At 49.0% G+C, this 11,759-nt stretch overlaps 1 protein-coding gene and 1 pseudogene across 1 annotated transcript in view; one reads left to right on the top strand and one right to left on the bottom strand.

Moving 5' to 3' along the window:
- Positions 1 to 11,759, top strand: part of Plekha7 (pleckstrin homology domain containing A7) — a 183,534-nt gene that overhangs the window by 27,410 nt on the left and 144,365 nt on the right. The gene's annotated exons all lie outside the window — the stretch shown is intronic.
- On the bottom strand, positions 5,672 to 6,290 carry LOC110319579 (annotated as a pseudogene).

The raw sequence follows: 11,759 nt of genomic DNA, 5'->3' as shown, positions 1-11,759 counted from the left end.
CCTCCCTCCCTCCCTCCTCCCCTTTCCTCCCCTCCCCTTCTCTCTTTCTCTCCCTCCCCTTCTCCCTCTTCCCCTCCTCCCTCTCTCCCTCCCCTTCTCCTTCTCCCCCTCTTCTCCCTCTCCCTCTCCCTCTCCCTCCCTTGCTCCTCCCCCTCCCCTCCCCTCTCCTCTTTCTTTTTGGTTGTCTGAGACAGGGTTTCTCTGGGTAGCCTTATCTGTTGTGGAACTCACTCTGTAGACCAGGCTGGCCTCAAACTCACAGAGATCCATCTGCTTCTGAATGCTGGTATCAAAGGTGTTCATCATCACACCTGGCTCCAATTCATCTTTCTAATCTCATAGGTAGGTTTTAGTTTTGTTTTGAGACAGATTTTGCTAGCCCAGGCTAGCTCAGAATTTGTAGTATCTCTACCTTAGTTTCCCAAATGCTGGGATTTCAGGTATTTGCCACCACACTTGAGTATCCAAATGAAATACCATACTGACCTGATGTGAGGGTGGTGTAGGTGTACATATGTGTAAGTATGTTCGTGTATATGGAGGCCAGAGAACAGTCTCAGGTGTCATTCCTCTTCCAAACAAGGTGCAGCTCACTTAATTTTTAAAAATTTTCTTAATTATTTGTTTTGAGACAGGGTCTCTTACTGCCTTGGAACTTACAAAATAGGCTAGACTGGTTGGCCAGTAAACTCCAGGCATCTGCCTGTCTTTACCTCTTTAATGCTGGGTACATGCCACCTGCCTATTTTAATTTTAATGTGAGTTTTGTGGGTCAAACTCAGGCCCTCTGCTTTCAAGACTAATACTTAACCGAGTATTTCCCCAGCCTGATGTAACTTTCTGCCTCTGATTCTGGTAGTAACTGCTTTATGTCTGATCTCTGTGAATAGTGGTGGGGCCTCTTTCATGCCCCCTTCCCTGGTTTTCTTTAAGCGACAGGGATAGGTGGCCGTTAGTTAATGCCTGATTTAATTGGGAGCGGTGAAGGGATGGCCTGTCCCAGCATTCGATGATACTGAACTGTAGGTTGACTCTGCTTCCCCTCCTGCAAACAGTCGATGTGTCTGGCCCATAAAGAGGCCTTTAAGCGGCAGCAGGGCTAACAAAGACTTCTTCTAAAGACCTGCGTGAGTGGGGCAGGAGTGAAGTTGGGCTTTGTTTTCTTCTGCCTTAGGGAGCCAACTGGCAGCCAGGGGATGAGGTGTGCCTGCTGTCCAACCGGTTTTCCATTTTTTTGGTGTGCAACACTCAAGCCTGGGGGCTTTGGTGGGTGGCAGAGGGAGAGGAAGGCCTTCCTTCATGCGTGCTGGGGGCTGGGCTCCTTGCCTTATCTCCATTTATCTTTGAGAGATGAAGAAATATGCTGCTGCAAATGGTGGAGCCAAGATCTGCCCTCAGATCTGTGTGCTTTCCGACAGCTGCCAGTCATCCTAGAGCAGGGGCTGCTCCACCCCCAGAGAGGTGGGTGCTCCTGCAGTGAGGGCTTGATCTGGGTACGGTGGGCAATCAGATATTCCTTTATATCTGCTCTGTGTACTGTGTGGTGTAGCAGGTCCTGAGGGAACACAGAGACGAGGCCAGGATGGCACCTTGTTTGTGTGCTCAGCCATCTTGTTGAAGTCTTGTTTTCTCTGGAGAGATAGGGCAGAGCGTGGGGTGGTATAAATAGAGACACAGAGAATAGGAGGTGGGGGCCATCAGTGGAGCAGCTGGTGGAACCTTGGTGTGTTGGGAAGGCTTCATCAAGGTGGGGGATAAACAGTGGTATGGAGATGCGAAGTGTAGGTGAACGTGGGGTTCTTGGAGGTGAAGCTTGGACACATGGAGAGGCCTTGGATACTGACTGAAGAGGTCTACCGAGTTCTCTGAGAGATGGGGAGCTGTTTGGTGCTTTTGAAGAGTTGACACAGTGGCCAACAGTCTCCAGGTGCCGTGTCTGGAAGCTGAGCAGAGGAAGTGGGCTAGGATGGTTACTCTGCGGTGATAGTGGGGCTGGGAAAACAAGCTGGCTGAGCTGGGCTAGAGAAGCTCAAATCTGGTCTTGGGTACGCAGTGGTCCTGACCATAGTAAGGGACAAATGGCCGTGTGCATGTTCCGTCCTGGGTGTAATGGCCCACTGCTGTGTCCTTGTTTTAAAGAATGTTGGTGGATGTGTGTATATGCTTTTGTGTAACTATCCACTCACCACCCAGATAATGACCATTGACTGTGACATTGGAGCCAAGTGCATGCCAGACACAAAGCTCTTCCTTGGTGTTTGCTTTGAAAACAGTGTCCTCTAAGACACTGGACAGGAAAAGCACATGAGCTGCTCTGAGAGAGCAGTTTGCTACCTCCAAGTGTAAGGGAAGTGCTGCTTCCCCCTAAGATGGGATCTTAGAGAGAGAAGGCTCTGGACTAATGAGCTGGACAGAGGCGTGGCGGTTAGACATCTGCCCCAACCCACTTAACTTAGAGGCACGAGGAATGGGTGCTGGATGAACTGGGGCATTTTTTCGCAGCTGTTCCTCGTGTTTTCTGAGGTCTCCATGCTTTCAGTCTGTTCCATGCCTTGTTGGCCTTACTGTGTGGCTGAACCAGCCTGTCCTGACTGCTTGCTGTCTTGGGTAGGAGAAAGGTGGGAGAGAGAGGGCTCAGTGGGCAGAGGTGGGGCTTGGTTGGTAGAGTTCTTGCCCAGCACATACAAAGCCCTGGGTGATCCATCCTGGTGCACAGAAGATGGTGGAGGCATGGCTATTCAGGGCTACACAGTGAGTGTGAGGTCAGTCGGGGTTACATAAGATCTGGTCCCAAAGCGTGGGTGGGGTGAGACTGGGGTTGTGGGATGGGGAAGGGTAGATGGCTAACAAGCAACATGGAGGCACCTGGCAGAGACCCCACAGTATGGGTTCAACGCCGTCCTTGTCAGCCCCTCAATGGTGGTAGCTGTCTTGTAGGGCTTATTTCTGATCTGAAGGCTTAGCTTATGAGGGATAAGAGGTTTTCCTTTGGGTCCTCCAGCTCTGGCTAAGTATCCATGGTATGGGTGCAGGTTCAGATCCGTGGTGAGTGCCTGGGTTTTCAGGAGTGGCAGTGAGGCAGGCAGTGGCCACAGCCCATCTGTAGGAGATGCCTGTTGGACTGAGCAGTGAATGAAATGGGTCCTAGTGTGGAGACCTAACAGGGCTTGCCAGCTGGAGGAAGGCCGTGGCTCTGGCTGGAAGCTGGGAAGATAGAGAAATTGGATCTTTACTCAAAACATTAAAAAAAAAAAACAAAAACAAAAAAACAAGAGTGTGTTACAAGGTTATTCATGTTTCTTGTAAATTAGGCAGCATAGATAAGCAGTAAGGAGAGAAAAAACCCTTGTAATTCTGTTAACTTAGAATCACTGTGAGCCAGGCGGTGGTGACACACACCTTTAGTCCCAGCACTTGGGAGGCAGAGGCAGGTGGATTTCTGAGTTCGAGGCCAGCCTGGTCTACAGTGAGTTCCAGGACAGCCAGGGCTACACAGAGAAACCCTGTCTCGAAAAATAAAAACAAAAACAAAAACAAAAACAAAATGTCATCTACAAACAGGTTTAAATAAATGCTTACTTAAGTCAGATGTGGTACCTCATGCCTGCTATTCCAACACATGGGAGAATGATGCAGGGGAATTGTCAATAGTTCAAAGCAAATCTAGGTGACATAATGAGTTCCAGGTTAGCCTGCTCTATAGAGTAAGACACTGTCCCAGAAGCCCCTCCTCTCCCTCCATGCTCACCAGCCTTTCTCACCATCAGAAGGGTGCCATTGTAAGGAGGGAACTATAGGCAGCCCTGGTGGAAGGTGGTCCCTGAAATCAGCAGGAGTGTCCCAGGACATCAGATAGTGACCGAGAAGGCTTGGGATGGGCCCTAAGGAGTGGGAGAAATAGGGGAAAAAGGTGGAGTGGGGACTTTACTAAGGCTGAGCAGGACCTTGCTCTTTAATACAGTGGATGGGAAGACTGGTGTCCTGTAATGAGGCAAGGTGGACAGTGGGCCTGATTGTGACTGGGAGGCTCCAGCAGAAAGCCTGGGCTCATGAGGGAAGCAGGTGCCCGGCTCAGTTTCTGTCCCTAACACAGTATCTGTGTGGGATGGGTGTTCCCCTGGGTCTTGGATGCAGCAAGCCCTGAGTTCCAGCCCCTGCATTGCAGCCCTGATATAGTTCCCAGCTGCACAGGGAGGCAGGCTGGGGTCTGTGTTTGGATCGGAAAGGACTGTGGGTCAGGGAGGCCACTTGACACCATGCCACTGTGTTTGCACTCCGCTCTACAATTGGCAAAGAGTAAATTCTTAAATAATTAACAGAAAGAAACGCCCGGGGGAGAACACCTATTTCTAATTCTGCAGGAGTGATCACTGCTGTATTCTTCCTGTCATTTTCTCAGGGAGAAATGTAACTTTCATAAATGTGGACAGTGTCACACATAGGCTTTACTTATTTACCTGTTTATCTTTTTCTTTTTAAGTGATTGTCTCATTTTGTAGCCCAGGTTGGGGCTGACCTTGAACTCAAGGCAACACTGCCTCAGTCTCTCCTGTGCTGGGGTTGTAGCATCTTCCAGCATGCCAAGTTGTACGTGTAGATTTGTTTTGTGTTTTCTCTCTGAGTGTGTTAATACACTGTGTGCAGTGCCTGGTGCCCACAGAGGCCAGATCCCCTGGAACTCATGGTTGTGAGCTGCCATGTGGGTGCTGGGAACTGAACCTGGGTCCTCGACAGAGCAGTAAGTGCTCCTAATGACTTGTATTTTCTCCCTATGTCATGAATCTCTCATCGGCAACATGACTTCCTGGGCTGTGGAGTGGGACATTTTTCTAAATAATCTTCAGTCCTTGAACATGCGAATATGTTTTCAGTTTCATGGGTGACGGTGTTACCGACATGCTGTCTTTGTGAGTATCTTTGAATTGCTTTGATGTTGCTTTCTCCGGACCAGGATATCGGCATCCAGTAAACGCTCTCTATTGAGGTTTTCATCCTTAATGTGATGGAACTGGGAGGGGGTTGTTAGCCTCATGGCAAAGGCTTGGAAGCTGAAGTTTATAGAAGTGGCATTTGTGTAAGACAGGGTAGAATTGCTTTAATCCCAACGAGGAGGAGCAGGGGCATTTAGATTCATGTTTTGTTGTGCCCATTCAGACTTGCTTGGGATTCTCCATGGCTATAGCCCCAACAGATGTCTTATGTGCCCCTCCAAATCCCCCAACCCTCCCATGCCCTCCCATCCACATTCTTGCCTGGAGTTCACTACCTGAGTCCCCTGTTCAGGTTTACACTCCCTTTCCCTTTCAAACATGGTTTATTCACTAACTCTGACACCACTCTGGCCACATTCCACATCACCTGAAAAATTCCCTTAAGGTATGTGTGAGCTCTAGCTCAGAAGTAATAACCAGGACTTTTTTTTTTTTTTTTTTTTTTTTAAAAACAGGTCAGGTTCTCTATTCTTTGTGTAGTCCTAGAACCCAAGATTTGTAGACCAGGCCTGAGACTCACAGAGATCCACCTGCTTCTGCCTGCAAGTGCTGGGATTAAAGGCCAGATGACTTGTTTTTTTTTTTTGTTTTGTTTTTTTTTGTTTTGTTTTTTTTACTTATTTATTTTTATTTTTTTACATATGGAACAGCAAACATCTTTATTACAGTATGAATGAGGCTCATTTGCCTTTCCGGGCTTTGATCTTCCACAGCTAGAACTCTAGCTCCTTGTCTTCGAGCACACAGCCCTCTGCTTTGCTACACTGGCCTGGTCTGGAGGCAGTAGAGGCGAGAAGCTTGCCCTGCTGGAATGGCTCCTCCAGGAGGCTGCTGATGTTGGCATTCTTTTTCCTTTTGTCGTATTTCTTTTGAATTTTCTTTGATCGTTTTTTTTTTTGTTTAAAATCTCTTCCTCCTCAGGAGTCAGCTTGGCTCCCTTCTTGTGGCCCAGGGGCAGCACATAGTGGGACTCGAATCCCACTGTGGTACGGTGATGTCCATAAGCACAATGCAGTTCTTCACCAGGGTCTTGGTGCGGACAAGCTCATTGTTGGATGCATTGTAGACAACATCAGTGATCCTTGTTTTTCGAGTACAACACTCAGAGCCCCAGGAAAAGTTCCCCACATCCAATCTCAGGCCACGGTACTTCTTATTACCTCCTTGAACTCGGACTGTGTGTATGCGGCGAGGGCCAGTCTTAGGCCGTCCCAGCTCATACTTCCTCTTCTTGTGGTAGGGTTTTCTCTTACCCCCGGTCTTGCAGCGCTTGTGCCAGTTGTTCCGAGAGATGCCCATCGCTGGCTGGAAAGAGGAAGTTGTGTTTTTTTTGTTTGTTTGTTTTTTTTTTTAACAAAACTCATCCTGTAGACCAGGCTATCCTCGAACTCAGAGATTCACCTGCCTCTGCCTCCCTAGCGCTGGAATTGAAGGTGTCTGCCACCATTGCCCGGCTTTCTAATAACTGTCTTTTCATTTTTCTGGTGTCTGCACGTCACACTTTCTTCTTTTTTGTTGTAATATAAAGCTGAGGATGGCCTTGAATTCCTGATCCTCCTTCCACCTCCCAGTGCAGGGACTACAGATCTGCGCTACCAAGTGTGGCTGTATGTCTCTTTTTTGTTTGTTTGTTTTGTGTTTTTTGGTTTTTTGAGACAGGGTCTTTCCATGTAGTCCTGGCTGTCCTTGAACTCACTATGTAGACCAGGTTGACCAAGCTCTGGTCTGTCTCCAACTCAACAGAGATCCTCCTGCCTCTGCCTCCTGATTGTTGAGATTAAAGGTATGTGCCATCACACCTGACTGCACATCACATCATTTTTTTTTCTTTCTTTCTTTCTTTCTTTTTTTTTTTCTCCGAGACAGGGTTTCTCTGTATAGCCCTGGCTGTCCTGGAACTCACTCTGTAGACCAGGCTGGCCTCGAATTCAGAAATCTGTCTGCCTCTGCCTCCCAGGTGCTGGGATTAAAAACGTGCGCCACCATGCCCAGCTTCATCTTTTTTTTTTTTTTTTCTTAATGATTATTTTTAATTTCTGTGCATTGGTGTTTTTGCCTGAATGTATGTCTGTTTGGAGGTGTTGGATCCCCTGGAACTGGAGTTACAGACAATTTTAAGCTGCCATATGGGTGCTGAGAAGAGAATTGAATCTTGGTCCTCTGGAAGAGCAGCCAGTGCTCTTAACTGCGGAGCCATCTCTCTAGCCCCTTTATATCACTTCCTAAAGATGATCTGATTGGCTCTTGGGTCCACCCTGGGGTGGAGCTTGGTGGCTGATTAGTATTAATAAATATATGTTCTTCTTCTTCTTGCTGTGAGATGGGGTCTGATTTTGTTGCCTAGGGTGGTTTTTTAATTCCTGTGCTTAAGTGATCCTTCGGCCTTAGCTCCTACAGCACTACAGATACATGTACTGTGCCTGGCAGTATTATAATCTTATTAATGCAACTTCACATCGAGCTGTGCCTGGCAGCATTATAATCTTATTAATGCAACTTCACATCGAGCTCGCTCCCCATTACTATGTAGTCCTACTTTGCTGGTGTGTCGTTCACCACCTACTGCGTCTGCTGGGAGGCCATTGGCTTGGGCTTAGGCGTGGCTGCTTTGAGACCAGAGAGTCAGCCTGCTGAGGTTCTTTCCTCCTTTATGGCTTTATTCAACCTACTCGTTGGGTGGCCTCCAGCTATAACTGAGTGTGACCTCAAACTCCTGATGCTCCCGCCTTCAGCTCCCAAGGGTTGGCAGTACAGGCAGGTGGCCATGACACACCTGATGTCTTTAGCCCCGCTCTGTAATCTGGTTCCTCTTGACCCCAAGTTCTGTGCTTGTGCCAGTGACCTCGAGGGGATGAGGATGGGGATGAGGATGGGGATGGGGATGGGGATGGGAATGGGGATGGGGATGGGGATGCAGATCAGACTGCTCCAGGTGATCAGCTGCACCAAAAGAGCCAGACTCTCCCCTCAGCACCTGCCACCCCCCCACCCCCAAACCCCGACAGTCTTCTTTCCTTGGTCCATGAGCTCAGTATGCTGGGTTTCTGATACATCAGGTCACCAAGAAGGATGTCCTTGGGTCTACTGCTCAGAAAGGGTGGCACTGAAGATGAGGAGTCAATACCTGTCTAACCACTGCCAAGCCGGCCGTGGGGCATACAGGAGAGGAAAAAAGAAGAGAGGAAGGGATGGAGAAGGGGAGGAAAGAGAGCAGTCATCTTTCTTCTTTTCTTAAATTCCTTCTTCTCTCCCCCTCAGCCCCCTCTAGTTCTTTCAACAGGGTCTTGCCATGTAGTTCTGGCTGGCTTCAAACTTACTATCCTCCTGCCTCAGCATTTTAGAGTTGATTACAGATATGTGCCACTGTGTCTGGTCACAGTCAACTTTTCTACTGGGGCCCCAAATGAGCAAGTAGGAAAGATCCTCTAGCCGTTAAAGGCTCCCAGGCATAGGTGGCCCGGGAGGCCTGAAGAGGGAGCAGCAGCAACTGCACTGGTAGATATTGTCAGGCTGTGCACATGCTTCTGAGACCCAGGATGAGTTGTGTGCAGTGTCCAGCAAGGGATTGGAAGTCTGAGCCTTGATTTTGCAGGTCGGCCCTGCTGCCTGTGCATGCAGGCACTCATGGTAGAGGGGCAAGGGCGTGCCGGGTGACTTTGGGCTTTGTGGCTCTTTTAAAGACTGGGCATAGTGTCCTTCAGCTGCTTAAACAGTTTTCTTTCTTAGTAAGCAGGAAACACAAAGCAGCCCTTCAGAGAGGGTGGGCAGGAACCTCTGGCCCTGTGTCCAATTAATCCGATGCAACCCTGGGGCAGCCGCCCAGATGGCCTGGCAGAATCAGAGTTGGACAGCTGTACCCAGAGGTCTCCTGGGGGATAGAGAGCAGTGGTAGGAGCCCTTCCTTGGAGGCTGTGAGTCCACTGATGGCCTGGAGGAAGGGGGCTGGTCCAGCCCTGGCCTGTGAGTCCACTGATGGCCAGGAGGAAGCGGGGCTGGTCCAGCCCTGGCCTGTGAGTTCACTGATGGCCTGGAGGAAGGGGGGCTGGTCCAGCCCTGGCCTGTGAGTCCACTGATGGCCTGGAGGAAGGGGGGCTGGTCCAGTCCTGGCCTGTGAGTCCACTGATGGCCTGGAGGAAGCGGGGCTGGTCCAGCCCTGGCCTGCTGGGCTGAGGCTGGAGTGGCCTTTCCCCTATAGCCCATGGGTCCGCTGGAGCACCTTGGAGTGCTGTGGGGCTGTCTGGATCTGGGCCTCCAGCATTTGCTCTTTTTGTGTCTGGGAGGAGGGGGAGGCAGATCTCTGCCTAGCAAGTGTTTCAGGAATGAGGTACCTCCCTCAGGCAGTCCTGTGAAGCTCCTTGATATTCTAACTCTCCATTCCTTTAGCACCCAGGTGATGTCATGAGTAGAGCTTAGTAGCTCTTTTCTTTTTCTTTTTTTTTTTGTTTGTTTGTTTATTTATTTATTTATTTATTTTTATTTTTAGTAGCTCTTTTCTGCCTACACCAAGTCATAGCTGTATTTTGAGTTTGGCTTAGACTAAGGAGCATCTGTCTGCTCTCTTCCCTCCCCTTCTTCATCCCTTCCTCTCCTCTCCTTTTTGCCTCTTTCCTGTATGCCCCCCCAAGGCCCTTAAAAGAGGTGGGGTGGTCTTTCCTGAGCAGTAGACCCCAAAAGATGTAGAGTTTGACGCTAAGGTTGTTGTGTGTGGAGGGTAAGGCAGGGAGTGGGTTGTCTGGGTATCAGGTGACATCCTGGTACAAGTGTTTGTCTGGGTCAGAGCTGAGCTGTGGGCTTGTCTCTTCAGCGACCTGACTTGGAGAGTGCCTTTGTGTTGAGGAACAGGTGTAAGTGGCGGGAAACACACAGAAATTTAGGTTTTGGGGTTCTTTCTCTGAGACTTAGCTTGCTGTGGGGCAGTACTCCCTGGGACTTGGGTGCTGTGGAAGCAGTTCTTGGGGTGCTGTGACGCAGTACTCCCTGGGAAGACAGATGCATACCATGCTGCAGCTCTGTGGGCCAGGGGGCCTGTGGCCCTAGCAGAGCTGAGTCATTCCTTCCCTTCCCACCTGGCCAAGGTTCAGGATAACCAGTTCCTGCCAGATCTTGGACACCCCGCTTAGGATCCTGGAATCACCCAGGTTATTGTTGTTTGCTGTCTTTGCTGGAGAAAAACAGAAGTGTGCTTGGGAAAACCTGGTGGTAGCTTGGCTGGACTGTGGGGCTGGCTGAGCCCTGGTAGACTGCTGTTCAGAGGCTCACTGGAGAAATTAGGCTTTAATGAGAATGCTCTTTCCTAAACTTTAACTGGCAAAGCCACTGAAGCCTTTGCAGTTAATAATGTACTCAGAGTGTTGCTGAGCTGAAATTTAACAGCCGGTTTAAAAACACAAGGTAGGGGATTTAACAAATAGGGCATAGAGAACACGTGTGTCCTGGAGTGATTTCCACCCGTGACTTTGTGCTGCCTGGGAGTATTGCTGCCTCCTCTCTGGAAGGTCGTTACCCTGTCTCCTTGTCTCTGAGAAGGAACAGTGTACAGCCCATGTGCAGATAAGCCGGGGAGCTGTGTCACAACTCAGGGAAGCCACGGATTGAAGCAGCTCTTCCCAGAGTGGGATAGTCCAGGGAAGGAGGCTTTGGTGGAGAAGGGAGTGAGGATTCATGATGTCCCTGCTGTGGCAGGCACAGGCGGCAGTAAAGCCCTGGGACTAGAGAGGAGGATGCCCCAAGCAGGGTGTGGCTGGCCCCATGAGTAAGTAGGGAGTGGAGTTACCGCTCAGATATCTGAGATGACAGAGTCCTTCTGAGGAGTTTGCTTTAGAAAACAGGAAAGATTTTTTAAAAACTGAATGGAAAATTTAGGGGACCTGAAACAAAGGCTCTCTGCATTCTGAGCCACGTGTGCTGCTGCAGGAGGCGTGCCAGTGGGAAAGGCCTGGAGTTCAGTCAGGTCTGCTCCAGCTTAGCCCCTAGGTCTCACTTCATACATGGTCACTGACTCCAGATGTTTTTAAACCCTGCTCAATCTTCTTGAAACCCTGATGGCCTTGTGGCTTATCGTGTGAGGTTCCGAGGCTGGGCTCTGTCTCACTCATGTGTATATCCCTCGAATGCCTGACATTTATAGTGACTTAGTGGTGACTTAGATCTGTGCAGCATGAGCACACACACATGCATACATGCACTTATGCATGTACAAATATATATGCAACATGCACATACTCATCCACACATGCGTATACCCTCACTCATGCATCTCCACATATATGTACATACATACTGCATATACATGGAACACACACGTATACATGCTTCCACACATACATAGTCATACACATGTATACACATACACACATGCACACATGCTTCTCCCATGCTTCTCTCTATACATACCCATGCATATATGCCTTCGTTCCTGCTTTGAGTTGGTCTTCACTATCTTTGGATATGTCCAGAGTTTTTCTTTTTTATACACCTTTATTCTTATTTGTTTATTGAAAGATGTAGCATTCGACAAGCAGGCAATGCACCCATTGTTTTTGTGTGGACTTTCTCATAACTGCTCTGTGAAGTAAATGCTGTGCTAATGTCATTGTTTTTCTGATGGAAAAAAAAAAAAAAAAAAGAGATAGAAAAAGAACTCCAAGTGTTGTGGTTTGCGCTTGGAGTCCCAGCATCCCAGAGCTGAGGCAAGAAGATTGCTGTAAAGTTGAGGCCAGCCTGGGCTACATAGTGGAGTTCAAGGCTACAACAGTTTGTAGATATGCT

The sequence above is a fragment of the Mus pahari genome, chromosome 1 (assembly GCF_900095145.1).
Source record: "Mus pahari chromosome 1, PAHARI_EIJ_v1.1, whole genome shotgun sequence".
NCBI lineage: Eukaryota > Metazoa > Chordata > Mammalia > Rodentia > Muridae > Mus > Mus pahari.
Note: the sequence above shows the minus strand (reverse complement) of the source record. Positions and strands in the feature narration are given on the sequence as shown.